The 18828-nt window shown below is 42.4% G+C and overlaps 1 long non-coding RNA gene across 9 annotated transcripts in view; it reads right to left on the bottom strand.

The window, feature by feature from the left end:
- LOC148110420 (uncharacterized) overlaps positions 1-18828 on the bottom strand; it is a 191319-nt gene that overhangs the window by 99633 nt on the left and 72858 nt on the right. The window contains exon 1 of one of the 9 annotated variants that reach the window (XR_015724051.1): positions 577-5562. The exons of the other annotated variants lie outside the window; for them this stretch is intronic. This is a non-coding gene — a long non-coding RNA (uncharacterized LOC148110420). Of the gene's footprint in view, positions 1-576; positions 5563-18828 lie in introns of those variants that run through there. 9 annotated transcript variants of the gene reach the window in all.

The following is an 18828-nucleotide window of genomic DNA, read 5'->3' as shown; positions in this document are numbered from 1 at the left end:
CCATGCATGTGTTTGGACCGGAAGATGCTTGGAGCAGTCAAAATTTTGATGGCACCTGTGACAGAGGAAGAAGAGGAAAGGCTTTCATCTTACAATGAGTAAACCAATGTGCAAAGACTGGAGCATGCCCTCCACAACTTCATGCCAGCCCGCAAGAAGTGTGAGATCAGAGTATTTCCTCCCAGGACCGCAATCTATTCCTAATTTCCTACTTAAAAGAAAACACCCAAGAAAAGAAAAAGAGAGATAATAAGTTGGTGTGTATACAGGTGGGTGTGTGTATAAACACTTATTCAATGTCTGTTTACAGAACGTCTAAGCTGAGCACAGCCTGGCACACAAAGCTAAATGAGAGATGGTCAGCTCCAGGCAGAAATTTCCTTCTAGAAAAGCAGATTAGATCAGACCAGATGGTGGGTTAGGATTCCCGCCCACCCCCACACCACGGCAGACCATCACTGGAAGCAGGTCATGCAGCCCCTCCTTCAAAACCTTTCCCTAAGTATGACAAAGTCCTCTCCATTTAATCCTGACTCTTCCTACATTTCCACCCTTCCCCCAGCACTCCCCACTCACCTCCAGCGTGTGGAGCTTCCTCCAAAAGCCATAAACAAGGTGTGACTTCACCCTGCCCACAGCCTGAGCTCTCTTTGCTGCAAAAATAGCTTTTCCCTTCCCCACCCCTAACACAGCACTTGGTCCAGCCCACCTCAGACTTCATCTCCTGAGGAACCTCTTCCCTTTCCCCTCCTGCAGGGAAACTCATCCCACCCTCCTTGCAGCCCACCTTGTTTTTGTAGCCTGGCTGGTCAGCCCCACCGGGAGAAGCAGTCTCCGCTGGTGTTATGTCTGCTTATCATTCTGATGGAGGCCTCAAGCTCGTGGCTCCACCAAAAGCCTGAGAGGCAAAGACCAAGCCTTTATCTCTTTTACTTCTATTCCCTCAAGCAGAGCACAGAGATACTTAAGAAATCTGCTGGCTTGACTGAAATAGAATACTGTAAGGGAGCCTATGCTACCCGTCTTCAGAGGGACGTCATGCTAAGTGTCTTCAGATGGACCCCTAAAGAGTTTTGAAAGTCCAGTGAAAGGATAGAGGAAAGGGTCTTTGAAGTCACAGAAATTCCTTCAACAGCTTTTACAAAGTTGCAAAGCCAACTAATCAGAGTCTGAAATCTCAGAAGCATGCAAGTCTAAGAGCACGTGCTCCTACAAGTGTCAGGAGAAACCCTTAGCTAAAAGAACATGGATGGGGGTTGGGGAGGGAGGAAAAACACATTCTTGAGCTCTAGGGATTCTGTTGAGGTGACTCCTGAACCAAGGTCTGAAAAAGTTTAGGGTGTCTTCCCTCCTTCCCAACTCAAATATTCCAGCCACCTGGACAACACTTACTTGATTTCTCAAATCATCCAGAAAAATATACCCTCCTTCAAAATACTCCAGAAGTAGGGAAAAGTGGCACTGGACAAATGGTGGTGACATGTGTTTCAGGCACATCTGACTTGTTTTTTCACTATAGAGAGTCTGATTGTCGGTTTTGTTCCATTTCTAGCAGGGGCAAGCCAGTAACACCACAGGGAAGCCGACCCAGTGTGGTCCGCTTATTTGTGCCCTTTTCCTTAAACGCAATTCACCCAAATGCCACATGCCCTCATGTTGCCCCAGATCCCTTTGATCACAGAAAATATTTTGGACAATTTGTTCACAGTAAAGTGTTAGTGGCTCAAATGTTGTTTTTCCCAGAGTTGACCCGGGAAAGAAGACAACAATTAAACAAAGGGATGACTCTCTTATGGTAGATTTCAGTGTGGCAGACAGGAGGAAGGAACTCTTGGTATCTCGGGGTGAATGACCTATGGTTCACCCAATACAAGACTTGTCGTGACTCCCTGTGCTGTCCATGCACGAAAGTAACTGGGCTGCCAACTGTGGCTGTCACCAGGGCATGCCGCCCGGATCTAGGACTGCAGGCAGCGTAAGTGCCTGAGCGGAGGTGAACCCACCACTGCATTTGCACTGAGGCCATGCTTCACATACACTGGACATAAGGGAAAGCCCATTCGTGTGAAACCCGGGGCTTGTTCAATGGGAGGTTTTGGCTCGAGGCGTCCACATCAGCCTGACTGAAGCCTTCTTAGAGCAGCAGCACAATCTAAGACTCTTTCTACCCAACCTTCCCACTTTCCCTTCTCCTCCCCAGGTCAGACTTACCACTTTGACTGCTCTCCCAGCCTTTTTCAGCTCCCTCCCCATTTTCCTCAAGGCACATTCCCCAAATTCCTTGCACTTCTAATCCTATCTCAACATCTGCTTCTTGGTGGGGCTGAACTAACACACCTGCTTGCTGCCCACCTCCTGTAAACCTGATGTAGTAAATGCCTCCAGTGTCTACATCACATCCTTCAGCCCACCTGTGTGAGCACACACTCACCAGGTGCTGACAGCATCCTGCCTCAAGCAAGAATCAAGGTTTCTACTGTATCTCAGAGCCTTCCCCACCACCACAAGGGCCCCTGGTCTGAAGGCAAGCACAGATCTGACATGTAGGGGATGCTTACCTCCCAGGTGAAAATGCTCAGTCACTGGGAGCTCTGAGCTAGTGCATAAATGTCTCAGCCTCCTTCTGTAGCCTTCTTAGCAGGTCCCAGAGGAATGAAATGGTCATAGCAACACCCCCCACAATGCACCCTTAGACAGGCTTTCCCTTCTCCCCTGCCCCACTGTTCCTACTCCCTCCCTCCTGCTTCCTGGGATCACCTCCCAAATGAACTCCCTCTACCCAAGTCCTTGCCTCATGTTCTGCTTTCAAGAGAATCCAAACCAAAACACTTGTTATAGAAGTTATAGCAATGCAATCATGGAAACAAAACTCTTCTTTGAGAAAACAATGCTGGGTGTCCATATGCAGTGCATAATTGAAAAATATTCTATCTTTAAGTATGCATACCCAGTGCTTCCTTGAAGAGTGTAGTATCCAGCCTCCAAGATTGCCCCACTGTGGGTCACCTCCTCGTAATCATGCCCTTCCGTAGTCCCTCCCACAATGAATATGAATGGGACAAAGGAGAAGCGACCGTGAGTGATTTCCAAAGCCAGGTTATAAAAGCCATCACAGTTTCACCTTGGTCTCTTTAATCGCTCCTTCTAGGGGAAGCCCACAGCCACGTCACGAGGCCACTCAAGCAGTCCTGTGGAGAGGCCCATGTGGAAGTGCACGGAGGGCTCCTGCTAACAGCCATGTGTGTGCAAGTGGGTCCCCCAGCCTGAATCAGACCTTCTGAAGACCACAGCCCCACAACACATCTGACTACAACTTCATGAGAAATCACAAGCCAGAATCACCCAGCTAAGCTGCTCTGGAATTCTAGGCCCTCAGAAACTGTGAAAGAAAGTACATGATTCTTGTTTTAAGCTAAGTGCTGGCATTTGTTATACAGCAATAAATAAATAATAAGAAGGAAGATTCTGAATATTCTCACAGCTTCACATATAGAAACTCATTAACACTCATACCAATAGTGTGAGTAAGCACAGTTTAGTAGCCCAATATATATTTTTTCCATTCCCTCAGGGAAAATCTTTGCTCAACGCCCCAGCATGATGTAGTAAGATGAGTACAGTCTATTAACAGCCTTGAGAATGTTTAGAAAGTAAACCTTCCTGAGCTTCCATTTATTTATCTGTAAAACTTGAGCTGGGTGACAAGCAGGGCTCCCTCCCACATTCACATTCTACTATTATACGTCTATCTATTTAACTAAGTAGGTTCTGCCTCCACTTTAAAGAGTAAAACAAAGAAATAAAAAATGAAGACTTAGCCAAACTTTGGAAATTAGGGTGTTTGTTAGGACAGGAAGAGTGGGCTGCTGGTTAAACATTAGCTTGAGGGACGTAAGAGAACAGACACAGATATTGACAGGGCAAAACAAATATTTAGTAAGTGGCTATCAGGTATCTCTCTTTAAAAGCAAAATATCATCTCTTAATAGTTGAAGAGTAATTCAGGATTTGAAAAAAGAAAAGTCGGGTGAGGAGTGACTTGGATAAATGGATTCTAAGCCAAATCTCAACTGCTTTTCCTATGCTCTGGTCTTCTGGGTTCACATCTTTGTGGGTGTGGAGTGTGCCTCACTCTACATAAACTTGGGTTCCACAGAGGCATCCTCTGGCACTGCTTTATGTCACTCCTGATACACCAGCTTTTTGGTTTGGAAATTGCCAGGGTGGTTTCTTGCTTTCTGCAAAATAGAACCTCCCCTGCTCCTCTCCTGGGGTACCTCCTGATAACACTGCCCTTTTTGTTCCATCTTCTGGTCCCTGGCATTTTGCGTTGTCTTTGCGTCAATGAATCAGTCATCTGTGCCCCTGGGAGCATTTACCTTACTTACTGATTCTGTTCCCAGGTTACCACAAGAGGAAACTGAGCCCCCTTGCCCATCCTTTAAATGCATTTCAGTTGATTTATTAATCTGTGCATTTACTTATGAAATAACTTGCCACCAAAACCACCTCAATTACACAATTTTTCTAAAGTAACTTGACCCACAGTAGCACAAACATTGGTAAAAAAATAATTATGCAACACCTATCATGTACGTATATAATTTCCATGTTTCAGATTTCTTACTCTTAGGGTCTATTTAAAGATTCTGAAAATGATCCAGTATTCTCTGAAAAAAAAAAAAAAAGATTCTAGACTGTCCTGTCATCTGGATTTTTTCTCTTTAATTCTGATCAACGTTCAAAGACAACCTAGGTGGCCATTGAACACACATAATCAGCAATGACTGGCTGTAAACAACCACAAGCTGGCCCTCCCTCCCTTTAAAGCCTTGTGAACATTTCCCAGTTGTGTAGTTGACCAACAGTGGGCTCCCGAAACTCATTAGGACTTGAACTCAAGGAACTTGATTCTGAGGGCTACAGTTTTTGCTCATCCTTGCTTTCTGCTATTTTGCATGCATTAAAATATGAATGTATTTATTGAGCACCCGCCATCCCTGGTACATAAGTACCATTGAATTTCACAATCACCGTAACCCTATTGGTTGGGAATTATCATCAGCATTCATCAGATAAGAAACCAAGACTCAGAGGTTATATCACTTGTCTGAGGCCACACAGCAGGTGAGGGGTGGAGGTGAGTTCAAACACAAGTTTGTTTTTTTTTCACTCCTGAAGTTGGTGTTTGCCCAACTTCCTTTTTCCATCTCGTAAAAATATTAAATTAACTGTACTCTTCTATTCAGATTTAACCTAGATGAATGAACAGGAATTTGATGTATAGCTTCATATTTGATTATTTCCCCACACTAACATCTGATTTTTTTCTCTAATAGCTGGTTTTTTAATTGAAGATAACATTGACATACGATGTTACATTAGTTTCAGGTGTACAACACAGTGATTCCACAATCCTGTACGTTGTGCTACAGTCGCTATGAGCGTAGTTGCCATCTGTCACCACACACTATTAAAATACCATTGACTATAATCCCTATGCTGTACCTTAGTCCCTGTGACTTATTGACTCCATAACTAGAAGCCTATACTTCCCACTCCCTTCACACATTTTGCCCACCCCTCACTCCCCTCCCCTCTGGCAACCATCAGTTTGCTCTCTGTCTTAATGACAGAGTCTATTCGTCTTTCTTTGTTCGTTTTTGTTTAGATTCTACATATAAGTAAAATCATAGGGCATTTGTCTTTCTCTGATTTATTTCACTTAATATAATACCCTCTAGGTCCATCCATGCTGTCATAAATAGCCAGATCTCATCCTTTTTATGGCTTAATAGTCCTTAATAATAATAGTGTGTGGGTGTGGGTGTGTCTACTAATGGATACTTAGATTGCTTCCATATCTTGGCTTTTATAAATAATACTGCAATAAACACAGGTATGCAGATATCTTTTCAAACTAGTGTTTTTGTTTTCTTTGGGTAAATACCCAGTAGTGGAATTATTGGATCATATGGTATTTCTATTTTTAATTTTTTGAGGAGCCTCCATACTGTTTCCACAGTGGCCGCACCAGTTTGCATTCCCACCAACAGAGTATGAAGGTTCCTTTTTCTCCACATTCTCATCAACACTTGGTGGTTTTTTTTTTTTTTTCGTCTGTTTGATTCTAGCTGTTCTGACAGGTGTGATGTGGTATCTCACTGTTCTTCTGATTTACATTTCCCTGTGATTAGTGATATGAGCATCTTTTTATGTGTCTGTTGACCATCTATATGTCTTCTTTGGAAAAATGTTTACTCAGGTCCTCTGTTCATTTTTTATTTGGGTTTTTGTTATTGAGTTGTATAAGTTCTTTATATATTTTGGATACTAACCCCTCATCAGATATATCATTTGCAAATATCTTTTCCCAGTCAGTAGGTTGCCTTTTTGTTCTGTTGCTGTGAGAGCTTTTTATTTTGGTGTAGCCCCAAAAGTGTATTTTTGCTTTTGTTTCCCTTGCCTGACGAGACATATCTGGAAAAATGTTACAAAGGCCCATGTCAAAGAGATTACTGCCAGTATTTTCTTTTAGTAGCCCCATATTTAAAACAAAAGAAAACAAGGCAGTGCAAAATGAAGTGCTTAGCCAGGGCCACTAACTCACTGAGTACAAAAGCAAGGATGGCAACAAGGCAATCTGGCTTTAGTGTCTGTGCTCTTGGCTTTGGTCGTGGGAGTTGTCTTGAGAAGAAAGTATCTGTATTTCTCAACTTACTCAGAATAATACTTTGTACCCTAAAAAATTTCCTCCCCTCTTTGGCATTTAAGCATAGGTCTTTTTTAGAAGTTGACTCCAGTTCAGGACATGATTTCTGACGTAGAGTAAACATTACTTTCTTCCAGGAAACACACTTCTAACATTATAAAATATCATTGGGAAAAAGTATTCAGTAATCAAAACTTCACTGCCAAGCTCTTTGGAGGCCCACAGACTCCTCAAGACAAGGCACTTCTTTCAGCCCATCAGCAATGTTTATTTGTCCTCAATGGATGTATGGAATTTTGTGGAGGCAATATGCAAACAGCTAGTGGTTAATCTTCCTTGAATTCCCACCACTGTAGTTAATCTGCATAGTTTGGCATTTGTTGATACTATCTTGTATTTTTGACCTTTTCTGTTAACCATCACCCTAGTTCAATGATCAGTTCTTTGAGTGAAAGACTAATGGCTTACATCTCCTCTACCCTCCGTAGTGCCTTGCATGTAATAGGCTCGCCAATGTTTGCTTATTTAAGACATGTCAAACCTTCAAAAATAAAAATCTTTCTATTTGTTCTCTGAACTGCTCCAAATTCCACAAGCTTCTCTTGCCTCTGGCACCCATCATTTCTGTGCCGAGAGTTGATTAGCCCACCCTGTCAGGCTGGAAATAGACAGAATGATAGTGTTCCAAGGGTTCTAACTGCGCCCAGTGGAACCACGCCAAAAACCACTGGAGGACTACTCTATTCAGTGCTGAACCCCACACTTTAGGAGGGACTTCAGCAAACTGGAGCTGCCCAGGGAAGGGCGACCCGAGAGAGAAAGGTCTGAAAACCCAACCATGCAGCAGACTGAAAGAGGCAGTGACGTTCAGTTTGGAGAAGACTATACTTGGAGCGCATGCTCAGGATTTGAAAAGCTGTCCTGGGAGAGGAGGACCATGCTCATTCTAACTGAGGGACACCCGAGCCTTACTCTCGCAAGCCATTGCCAATGGAATATTAATATGTGGCTATCAAGAAAAGAGTTGCGTGGGTGAATACATTTGGAAAATGCTACAAAGGCAATCCCCCTCTGAGATTCACAAGGCACGTTAGCATACAAAAGATTCTGAGAAAATCCTCTTATAAAGAAATCTTTGTCAGAGTTTACTTACCATCCTTAATATGCACTACAATCCTCTCTTTCATTTCCGCATATAGTGCCTACCAGCATCTCATACACAGAACATTGGGAAAAGCTGCCCTAAGAAACCAAACTGGGGCTGGTTTTCTGAAATTACCAGGAGGTGGACTTTGATACAGTATATAATATCTCCTACCATTCAGGCTAGCCAAAGACAATGAGCTGTCTTGTGAGGTCAGGAGTGCTGTGCCACCGAAGTTGTTCAAAACAGGCCAGATGCTGTGAAAAGTCATATATCAGGCCTGAAATTCTGGATTCTGTGATAATTGGCAGGAAAAAGAAGGAATTCCATATTGAAGTTTCCATGCTCAGTTGGTCTTCCGTCTGAAATCAGGGATCTCCACTGCCTCACTCTTCTTGTGTTCCAATCACACTTATAGCATTATAATTATTTATAAACATGTCTGTCCTTCCAGACAATGACTCAGTCTGCAGAACACAGTCCACCTGCTCCTCAGTTATACAATGGAAACGATAATAGTACTTACACCATAAAGTTACTTTAAATGTTAAAATAGTTATTTCATATAAGTCACTTGGAATTGTGTCTGGCACTGCTCAATAGATCCAGCAAATATTTTTGTAATTATATATGTTGGGGCAAGAGCAACTTTGAGAACTCTTACACTAGACATTAAATTCTTTGAGATCACCATCTATTTCTTATTTTTGTCCTCATTGCTTATTACTCTCCTAGATATATAGAAGGCGTTTAATTTAGCCTTATACAATACATGGATAGGTGGAGGAAGGGATGGAGTGATGGTCTTGTCTCCATTTCAAGCTCTTGGTGTCTCCATGGGCCTGGCCCATCAACATCTCTCTCCAAGCCCACTGTACAGTTGCGAGTCTTCCATAAGGGACACCACTCCCCTTTCCTTTTCTTAGGGGCACTGTAATTTTAGAGCAGCAAGACTTCTCAATTTTTTCCACTGAAGCACCCTTTCTATGCAGGAGAATGGTCAGAACTTTCCTTCCCTTCCAAAGTCTGGGGGCGTGGCTTAAGGTAACCCAAGCGCAGTATTTTTTCTAAGTCTGATTTTTATTTTAAAATTCAAGAAAATTTACAGTTTATATCATATGTCTGTGCTTTTAAACAATATTTTAAATTTTCACCAACTGGTAAAATTGATGTTCTACAATACGTGGTGTTCATCCTGTAGCTTCCAGCCCCTCTGAGACTCGGACGTGTACCTTCAAGACATACACAGCCCTCCAGTTCCAGAAATCTAAAACTTCTCTTCACCTAAATCCACTTGCTCTATTTTGTTTGTTCTGTCTGTAGACCTATACCCTGGAGTTTGAAGTTTCAGATCCATTTTTGTTTCTGCCAATAATAAATCTCTAACAGCATTCTGGAAGGCAAGGACTTTGTCACATTTATTGATGTATTTGCTTTGAGGCATAAATGGAGAAGACACAGACATGGAGTCTAAGGATATTCTGTCTGACAAAGAAAAAGGAACATTTATACAACTTTTAAAGTAGCAGTTCTCAATTTAAACTACCCCTGAAGACCAATTAGAATAAAAAGTGTTCAGAGGCTTTTGAGGAATGCATTACATAGAAGAGAAGTGCTGGAAATCTAACTGGCTCAAAAGAATTTTTTTAACACACAAACATGTTATAATTTCAAAATATAGGCCAGGACTTCATCCTGCTAAGTGCTTTCTGTTTCCAAGCTTATCTGAAAAGTTTCTAATTAGCTGTACTGTTTCGCTTACCAACTCCTCGGGCCCAATCCTCTAATCTACCCAGAGTTCCTTCTCCATCGGACTTCCTACTTGAGAAGCAGGATTTCACTTGCAAGTACTGAATCAGAAAACAAGGGCCTAAAGAAATGTTAGACTTAGTAATATAGAAAGTAATACTTTAGGGGCACTTGGGTGGTACAATCTGTTAAGCGTCCGACACTTGATTTCAGGTCAGGTCATGATCTCAGCGTTGTGGGATCAAGCCCCACATCAGGCTCTGCGCTCAGCATGGAGTCTGCTTGAGATTCTGTCTCTCCCTCTTCCTCTGCCCATCTCCCTCCTCGTGCACCCACACTCACTCACTCACTCTCTCTCTCTCAAATAAGTAAATAAAACTTTTTTAAAAAGTTATTTTTTTAAAGAAAAAAATTATACCTAGACTGATGCTCACTCATCTGGAATATAAATAGTATTGCCCCTTCTCACCCCACAGGAAGGGTTGGGTTTTGCAACTCCTCACCCCAAGCCCAGTCCCAAGCCCCCAGCTGAGTCAAAGCCCCAGATGCCCCGATTCAGCCAGAAGGGAAGATGGTAGGAAGACCTTCCGTCTGAAGTTGAATACATGAAGTAATTTTCCCCAGATTTCATCAAGGCCTTGACTTTAGTGACAGAATCTGGAAATTTCTGCTTCTCACCAAGATGGAGTGACAGGGAATGTATTTATTCTCAATCTTGAAAAAACTTTTAAAAAATTATATATATATGAAACTCTGGTTTACAAGACACTGGACACCATATGCAACAAAGAAAGCGATCCCTTAAAGAGAGGAAACGAACAAGAAATGAACCCAGGCAAGCGTGACAGATTCGGAGTCAAAGAAACACAGCTGAAATGCCAAGAAGACCATGTCAGCCAGGATGCCCGTGATCTGTGCACAGGGCAGAACACACTGGTTAAGGAGAGAACTGCACAGAGAAAGAGGGAGAGCACGAGTGCATGCTCCAGAGATCTGCAGGGGGAGTTCCCCTGGAGTACTCAGCAGAGTACTGATAAGAGCATGAGTGTGAGAACTGCCCGTACGGTCAGAGGGAACAGTGCCTGGCACACACACAGACCCAGGATTAGTGCCTGTTCCTGCCAACCACACCAGAAAACATGATCATTCACGGGCTGCGTGGCAGATACTCAAAAGTGCTGAGCATCAGTAGTGAGGAATAATTAACCCTAAACTAAAGACAGTTCTAGCTCTGCCTAACAATCTAAAAGGCAAGCTCTGAAAGGATCCAACTGTTCCAAGTAAATTAACTGCATCCCAGAACATAGCTCATGCATATTTATAAAAATATATAAATATCCAGTATCCAACAAGGTAAATCTTATAAGATCCAATCAAAATCACTAGACATGAAAAGAAGCAGAAAACTACAATTCATTATAAGGAGAAAAAACACTGAGATGAAGCAAACCCAGAATGGATACACTTGCTACAGCTGCAGAAAAGTAGTTTACAATAGTTATCATACCTATATTGCTATGTGCAGAAAGCTGGAGAGCATACTGAACACGCTAAAGGAGAGACATGAAGATATTTTTAAAAGACTCAACTTCCAGAGATTAAAATTACAACATCTGTGATGAAAAATACATTAGATGTGATTTAAAGCAGATTAAACATTACAGAAAAAAAGACTAGTGAATTTGAAAACACACCAGAAGAAGCTATTCAAAATAAAACACAGGGAGGATAAAGACTCAAACATAAATGAACAGAGTATCATTAAACTGTGGGAAAACATCAAGGAGCCTAATATACATATAATTATTACAGTCTCCAAAGGAGACAAAAGAGAGGAAGAAACAGAAATGTGTGAATAAATCACACCTGCATTTTTTCAAATTTTCCAAATTTCTTAATTTTTCAAAATTCCAAGAAGTTCAAACTTCTGCACAAACATAAGACACATAAATAAAACTATACCAAGGCATATTATACATCAAATTTCTGAAAGCCAGTGTTAAAGGGAAAATCTCAAAACCAGATAGAGAAAAAGACACCTTACATTCAGAGGAACAAAGACAAGCATGAATTTTTTTTGTAAGAAATAAAGGAGGTTAACAACAAAGCAACGTCTTTAAAGTACTGAAAGAAGAAAACAGTCTACACTCCGTGGGAATCTCTTTTAAGAATATAAATGAAATAGACATTGAGACATAGAAAAGGGATAAAGGAAGTCCTTTAGGAAGGTAAGAATGAGGAAGGGAAGAAATGGAAAGGAAATGATGTCACTTGGAAATGTGAATCCATACTAAAGACTGAACACCTGGGAAACAGTAAATATGTTCCTAAGATTTTTTTTTTTTTTTTTGCTTACTAACTCTTTAAGACAATTCCCTGTTTAAAATGGATAATATTTCATGACCAAGGGGAGTGGAGTTTAACCCCAAGAATGCAAGGTTAATTTAACACTGAAGAATCAATCAACATTTTATAAATATAATTCACCATATTAGCATATTAAAATTTAAAAACCACACGATCATCTCAATAGATACAGAAGAAACACGTAATAAAATCCAACATTATGGGGCGCCTGGGTGGCACAGCAGTTAAGCCTCTGCCTTCGGCTCAGGGCGTGATCCCGGCGTTATGGGATCGAGCCCCACATCAGGCTCCTCCACTATGAGCCTGCTTCTTCCTCTCCCACTCCCCCTGCTTGTGTTCCCTCTCTTGCTGGCTGTCTCTATCTCTGTCAAATAAATGAATAAAATCTTTAAAAAAAAAAAATCCAACATTACTTCTGCTAAAAACTCTAGACAAAGAAGAAAACAGAAGGTAACTTTCTTAATCAGATAGAGAGCACCTATGAAAAACCTATCATTAACATCAGATGAGGAGTAAGACTAAATTCGCACAGAAATGTGTACATAGAATAGACAAACAGCTCTGAAAAAGAAAAAGAAAACTGAAGGATTAATATCACCTGATTTCAATGTTTATTATAAAGCTACAGATATCAAGGCAGCGTGATGTTAGTGTAAAGATAGACAAATAGATCAATGGAAGACCACAGAGTCCAGAAACAGAATCACACATGTGTGTGTGAACAGTTGATTTTCAAAGAAGGTACGAAAGCAATTCAGAGGAGAAAGGATAGTCTTCTCAATAAATGATGATGAAACAATTGTATATACACACACGCACACACACACACACACACAGAGACTTTGATCCATACATCACACATATTTAAGAATTAACTCAAAACTGGAACGCCTGGGTGGCTCAACTGGTTAAGTATTCCAACTCCTGATTTCAGATCAAGTCATGATCGCAGGATTATGAGATGGAGCCCTGTGTCAGGCTCCCCGCTGGGGGTGAAGCCTGCTTAAGATTCTCTCTCTACCTTTGCCCCTCCCCCCGATCCTCTCTCTCTCCCTCTTAAAAAATAAAATAAAATAAAATAAAAAAATGAATCATATCTAAATATAAACCTGGAACTATAAAACTGATAGAAGGAAACCTAGGAGAACATTTTTGTGACATGTGTTAGGTGAAGATTTCTTAGCTATAATACTAAGTGCACAATCCATAACCAGAAAAAATTAATAAACCAGACTTCATTAGAAATAAAAACTTCTCTTTCAAAGATACCCTTTAAAAAGATTTTATTTATTTACTTGACAGAGAGAGAGAGAGTATAGGGGGGCAGAGGGAAGGAAGCAGAGGGGGAGGGAGAAGCCGACTCCCTGCTGAGCCTGTCAAATGCTGACCGGACTGAGCCACCCAGGCACCCCTCTTTGAAAGATACTCTTAAGAATGAAAAGACAAACCACATATTTGGAAAAATTATTTACAAATCACACATCTGATAAAGGACTTATAACCAGAATATATAATAAACTGCAAAAACTCAATAGCTAGAGAACAACAAACCATAAAAAAATGGGCAAAAGATTTGAATGGACAATTCATCAAAGATGATACAAAGATGGCAAACAAACACATTTAAAAAAACTGCTCAACATCATTAGGCATGAAACTCAAATTCAAGTCACAGTGAGACACCATTATACACCTACTAGAACTGCTAAAATGTTAAAAAGTAAACATACTGAACTTGGTGTGGTGTAAAGGAACTACTACTCTCATACACTGAATGCAAAATGGAGAACTGCATTAGACAACAATATGTTAGTTTCTTAAAATGGTAAACATACTCTGCCATATGACCCAACCATTCAACTCCTAATATTTCGCCAAAAAATGAGAGCAGACATCCATGGTGCATAAGTGTTCACAGCAGCTCAATGTGTAAGAGCCAAAACTCTTCATCAGTAATAAAAAGGAATGAGCTATTGATATGTACAACACTCAAATATAATCTCAAAATAATAATGCTGAGTGCAAGAAGTAATAAAAAAAAACTTTGATTCTGTTTCTATAAAATTCTTAAAGTGCAGATGGGTGGTGATAGTTTCGTGGACATATACATATGACAAAAACATTCAACTGAAGGCTCTAAAATGTGTAGTTTATTCTAGGTCCTTTATACCTCAGTGGAGTTGGTAAAAAAACAAAAAAATAAAGGCAAAAAGAAAATAAATGCTAGCTTGATTAAACCAGTAAAAGTAAGAAAAGGGATAAAGAGGAATCAGCGAAATAAAATAACAAACAATGTAAGTTGGCAGAAGATGAGCGTTATCAACTGTCATTAAATGTAAATAAACTGAAATAACCTGTTAAAAGACAGAGATTATCAAATTGCCTTAAAAACAAATCCAGGGGGGCCTGAGTGGCTCAGCTGGTCAAGCATCCGACCCTTGGTTTTGGCTCAGGTCATGATCTCGGGAGACTGAGCCCCATGTCAGGCTCCGCACTCAGTGTGGAGTCAGATTGAGTTTCTCTCTCCATCTGCCTCTGCCCCTCCCTCCCGCACTCTCTATCTAAAATAAATCTATAAATCTTAAAAACAACAACAACAACACAACAGTCATGTACTGTATGAAAAAAAAAAGTTGCAAATAATGGAGTGGGCAAGGGATACCAGGCATATGCAAATAAAGGGAAAGTGGAGGAAGCACGCTAATTAAAACAAACAAAAAGAGACCTACTGGGGGCAAACTTGCCTGATCTGGAAAAATTATAATGTTAGTAAATCAATGATCTGCCTTGAATAGGTATGAGTTAAAACCTGGGATACTTACTGATGTAATTTTACATAAATGATGATCCAAGATAGAATCCTGTGTTAATTTTTAAATTAATAATCTATCTAAATTAAGAGTTTTTTAAATAAGCATCTTGTCCTATTTGGAGGTTCTTGGAATGAAACTACCTGCTTGGAGGTACTCGTTGAATGATACATTGTGCTAGCCAGAATCTTTTATACCCAAGGCTTCTAAATTATTGCTCTTAAGTAACTATGTATTGAGAGTCCAGGGGAAGGGGCGATTTGTAATTTAACCCATGACTTACTAGCATTTTATCATTTGGAAGAAGACTGGAGGACATGGGTTTAATGTATTCTTCCTTTGCTAAACATTGGCAGACAACAGATGTGACTCATCTTGGATAAGAAACCTCTCTTGTGATTCCCCCTTTCTTTGGGCCATGTAATGAGCGGCTCTGTAATTTGTCCTTCGTTACTGCTCTCATCCTCAGTCCAGAGAACCCACCAGGGTGGGGAAGAGGGAAACAAGGATTGTGTCCAATCGATGACATGCCTGATTGGCTCCCTACGAAGGGCAGAATTCAGTAAATACTCATCGAAGTCCTTAGTTGTTCCTGCCAATGAGAGTCTGGAACCGCACTTCTCACACTTTCGCCCGCATCAGAATCACCTGAGGGTTTTTACAACAGATTTCTGGGTCCCGGCCCCAGGGTGGCTGACTCAGGAGGTCTGGAGTGGGGCTGAGGATGCGTGTTTCTAACAAGCTCCCAGGCACCACAAGCTATGATGGGGGAACCACACCTTGAGAACCACTTCTGTTTCACCTGTTTCAGCTTCACAGACACATCTTCAGGCTTTAGTCACTTCTCTTGCCATTTTGGGGATTTAACAAATCTGGTGGCACATGTGGTGCCGCCTCCCTCATTCCCCACCTCATTCCCCAGCTCGCGAGTGCTTTGGCCTCACAAGCCGGCACACTCAGAGACCTCCTGCAGGGCAACTTGGGCATCAAGAATGAAGCAAACACACAGATCACTTTCTGAGGCACCAGTGAGGTAAGGAAGCAGGGAGCCTTTACTGCCTTCCCTGCCTCTGGCTCATCACTGAGGAGGCTGCTGCCACCACTGCCAGGGTCTGTGCGCCAGACGCCCAGCGGGCTTGTCAGACTGCAGGCAGTCTCCAGAACAATCAGTCTGTGGGTCTGCTCTGCAGCGGAAGACCTACAGCGCTCAGGGATGAGTGCTGCACGGCAGGTGGGGTGAGAAGGTAGTGGCTGGAGAGAAAAAAACAGGTGGACCAGTAAGGGTTGCTGGGATCTCCCAGCCAGTGCCCCCCTGCCCACCCCAGAGGCTAGAGTTTCCCACTCAGTACTTGCAAACCCCTCAGACATTAGGTCTACAAAACGCAGGGCAAGAAACAGTGGTTTCACTGGCGCTTTTGTTCTTTCATTCATTCAACAAATATTTGTTTGAGCTTCTCTTTGTGCTGGGCTCTGGGTTAGATCTTGGGATCGAAAGAGATTAAAACAATCTCTTGCATCAAGGTGTTCACAGTCTGGGGTAGGAGATGGACAACAAACAGGCAGTCCCAGTGAAGGATGATACGAGGCAGTATACGCTGGGGGCAAAAAGCTCTGGAGCCGGAACACACATATTCAAATCCTGTGTGACTCTGGGCCAGTCACTTAACTTCTCTGGGCCTCCATGCCCTTATCAGTAAAGGGGAACAACAGCAGTGCCTGCCCCATAGATAGGTCTGATGGAAGGTGTAAATGAGTTAACATATGCAAAGTGTTTAAAACTCGCCTGGTGCCAAGTCCTGATTGTTAGTTCTTGTTCATACTGGCATGGCAAAGAGAAAGGTTCAGAGGACATCAGGGAGAGGTCAGGAAGCCAGACAGAAAACTAACCACCTCTGAGAGCTGCAGCTTGCCTTTTGTAACATGAGCAGATCAAAACAGAGGATCCCAGGGCCCCTTCCAGTAGGAGAGCCATGGGCTAGAGGTGCCTTCTAGTGGACAACTACTACTTACCCTGAGTGCCAGGAGCTGGGCCCAAGAAGTAGTCAGAATTTCTCCTGCTTCAGACATGTGTGAGTTAGAGAGAGGGGGAGGATACAGTTTCACTTGGATTCACAGGAGGTCTGACATCTCACAGCCAAGTGCACCAACTGAGAACAACCAGGGTGGTTCCCGTGATCCGGCAGGCCTCCCCCTTGCCCAGGGCCTCAGCACGGAGGAGTCACATGCCCCCTTTCTGTGCATCTCTCCTCCCCACACCCTCAATGCCACCAGCTCCATCTCTGGGCCCATTTTCATCTATTTGTAATTGCCACTAAAAGCCTATGATTTTGCACATACATCTGCTCTCTTGGCCAGACAGACTACCAGCACCACAGCATACGCTCGCTGGGAACTTCCAGGGGCTATGGGCCAAGGCTTTCGGGAACGTACCCTCTGTCCAATAACACTCAGGTCAGGAAAGGACACTGGATGACACTTGAAGAACACTGGAGCAAGGCTGGCAATTCCTTGGACAGTGACTCAGAGGTAGCAGGCAGGGTAAAAACAGGCCAGCAGAAAGTCCATCATTGTGCAATGCAGACCATACCCTCCTCTTGGCCACCGATCAAGGGTGACTCTGGCCACGTCCATCACCTTCACTGGGCTTAGCTGGAAAGGATGGTGTCCAGCTCACAACCTCCCAGCACTCACATGTCCTAACAGTGACAGTTGTGAAGAATGGAGAAATGACCAAGCAAATTCAGAGGGCCCCCAGGGTCTATCTTGTATTGTCTTACTCTCTATCACTTCTTGCCTTCTCCTTTCTTCTCCACTCCAACTAAGAAAATAAAAGGGGGCAGGGGTGTGGAGAACCAAGCCCTTGGAAAACCTGGATGCTAATTTTTTTTTTATTTTAATGTTTTTTTATTATATTATGTTAGTCACCATACAGTACATCCCTGGTTTCTGATGTAAAGTTTGATGATTCATTAGTTGCGTATAACACCCAGTGCACCATGCAATACGTGCCCTCCTTACTACCCATCACCAGTCTGTCCCATTCCTCCACCCCCCTCCCCTCTGAAGCCCTCAGTTTGTTTCTCATAACAGTGGGTTTGGTGAGCCCTGGCCAGCTGCCCTCGGGAACTTCCAGCTCAGCCATCCTGTGTTCCTGGGGCTGAAAATACCAGAGCATGTGATGGAGCAGCTGCAGTTAAATTTAGCCCTGGCAAACCCAGGCAGCCTGGGAGCTCGAAGCAGCAGAGTGGACCCACGAATGCACCCATCACAGGTGTGAGAACCTCCAGCTACGTGCAACAGCCAGTGTGAAGGAGAGCAAGGGAAGGGAGATGGAGTGGGGGGAGGTTCGAGGCCCAAAGGCAGGTCTCTCGAGGTAGCCCTGCCAGGACCCATCAGCCCGGTGCTGCCATCAACACAGATGAGTGAGGCACAAAAATGGAAAGAAGATGGTGGTGACCGTGCCTATTTGCAAGGCAATGTCCCCTCCAAATCCACCGAAATTTAGCCATGTTAGCCAAATAAAATCCTGTTTTATGTCTGCCGACTTTCAGTGTGACTCCAGGGTCTACCTGTGTGGAGTAGGCAACCCCATGGCCATTCATTCTTTCTTTCTTCCGTCTCTTGTTAAAATGCCAATGGTCATGGGCTTTAAGATTTCTTAGCTAACTCAGTTATCCTGACTGATCCCTTTGTTTCAGAAAGAAAGGAAGAAGAAAAGAAATGATCAGCATATATAAATTAATTAATTGGTAAATAAGCATTTATTAATATGTTCAGAACGAATTAAATGTTAGCTGTATAAAGTAGCAATTGTTGACTGCAAAGAACACTTGGCTTAGAGTCAGAAGTCTTGAGTTTAAACCCTGGCTTTGAACACCCACTAGGAAATTAACTTCCTTCCCTAAGCTGCAGGTTCCTCTTTGGTAGAAGAAAAATAATATGCCTACCTTGGACTGCTATAGAGATTAAATAACTCCGGACGGTATTGAACATGAGATAATTTATACACAGTAAATGTTGTATGAACTTTAATCATCTGAGAGCCA

Source organism: Ursus americanus, chromosome 3 (assembly GCF_024610735.1).
Source record: "Ursus americanus isolate L20-20 chromosome 3, mUrsAme1.1.p, whole genome shotgun sequence".
NCBI lineage: Eukaryota > Metazoa > Chordata > Mammalia > Carnivora > Ursidae > Ursus > Ursus americanus.
Note: the sequence above shows the minus strand (reverse complement) of the source record. Positions and strands in the feature narration are given on the sequence as shown.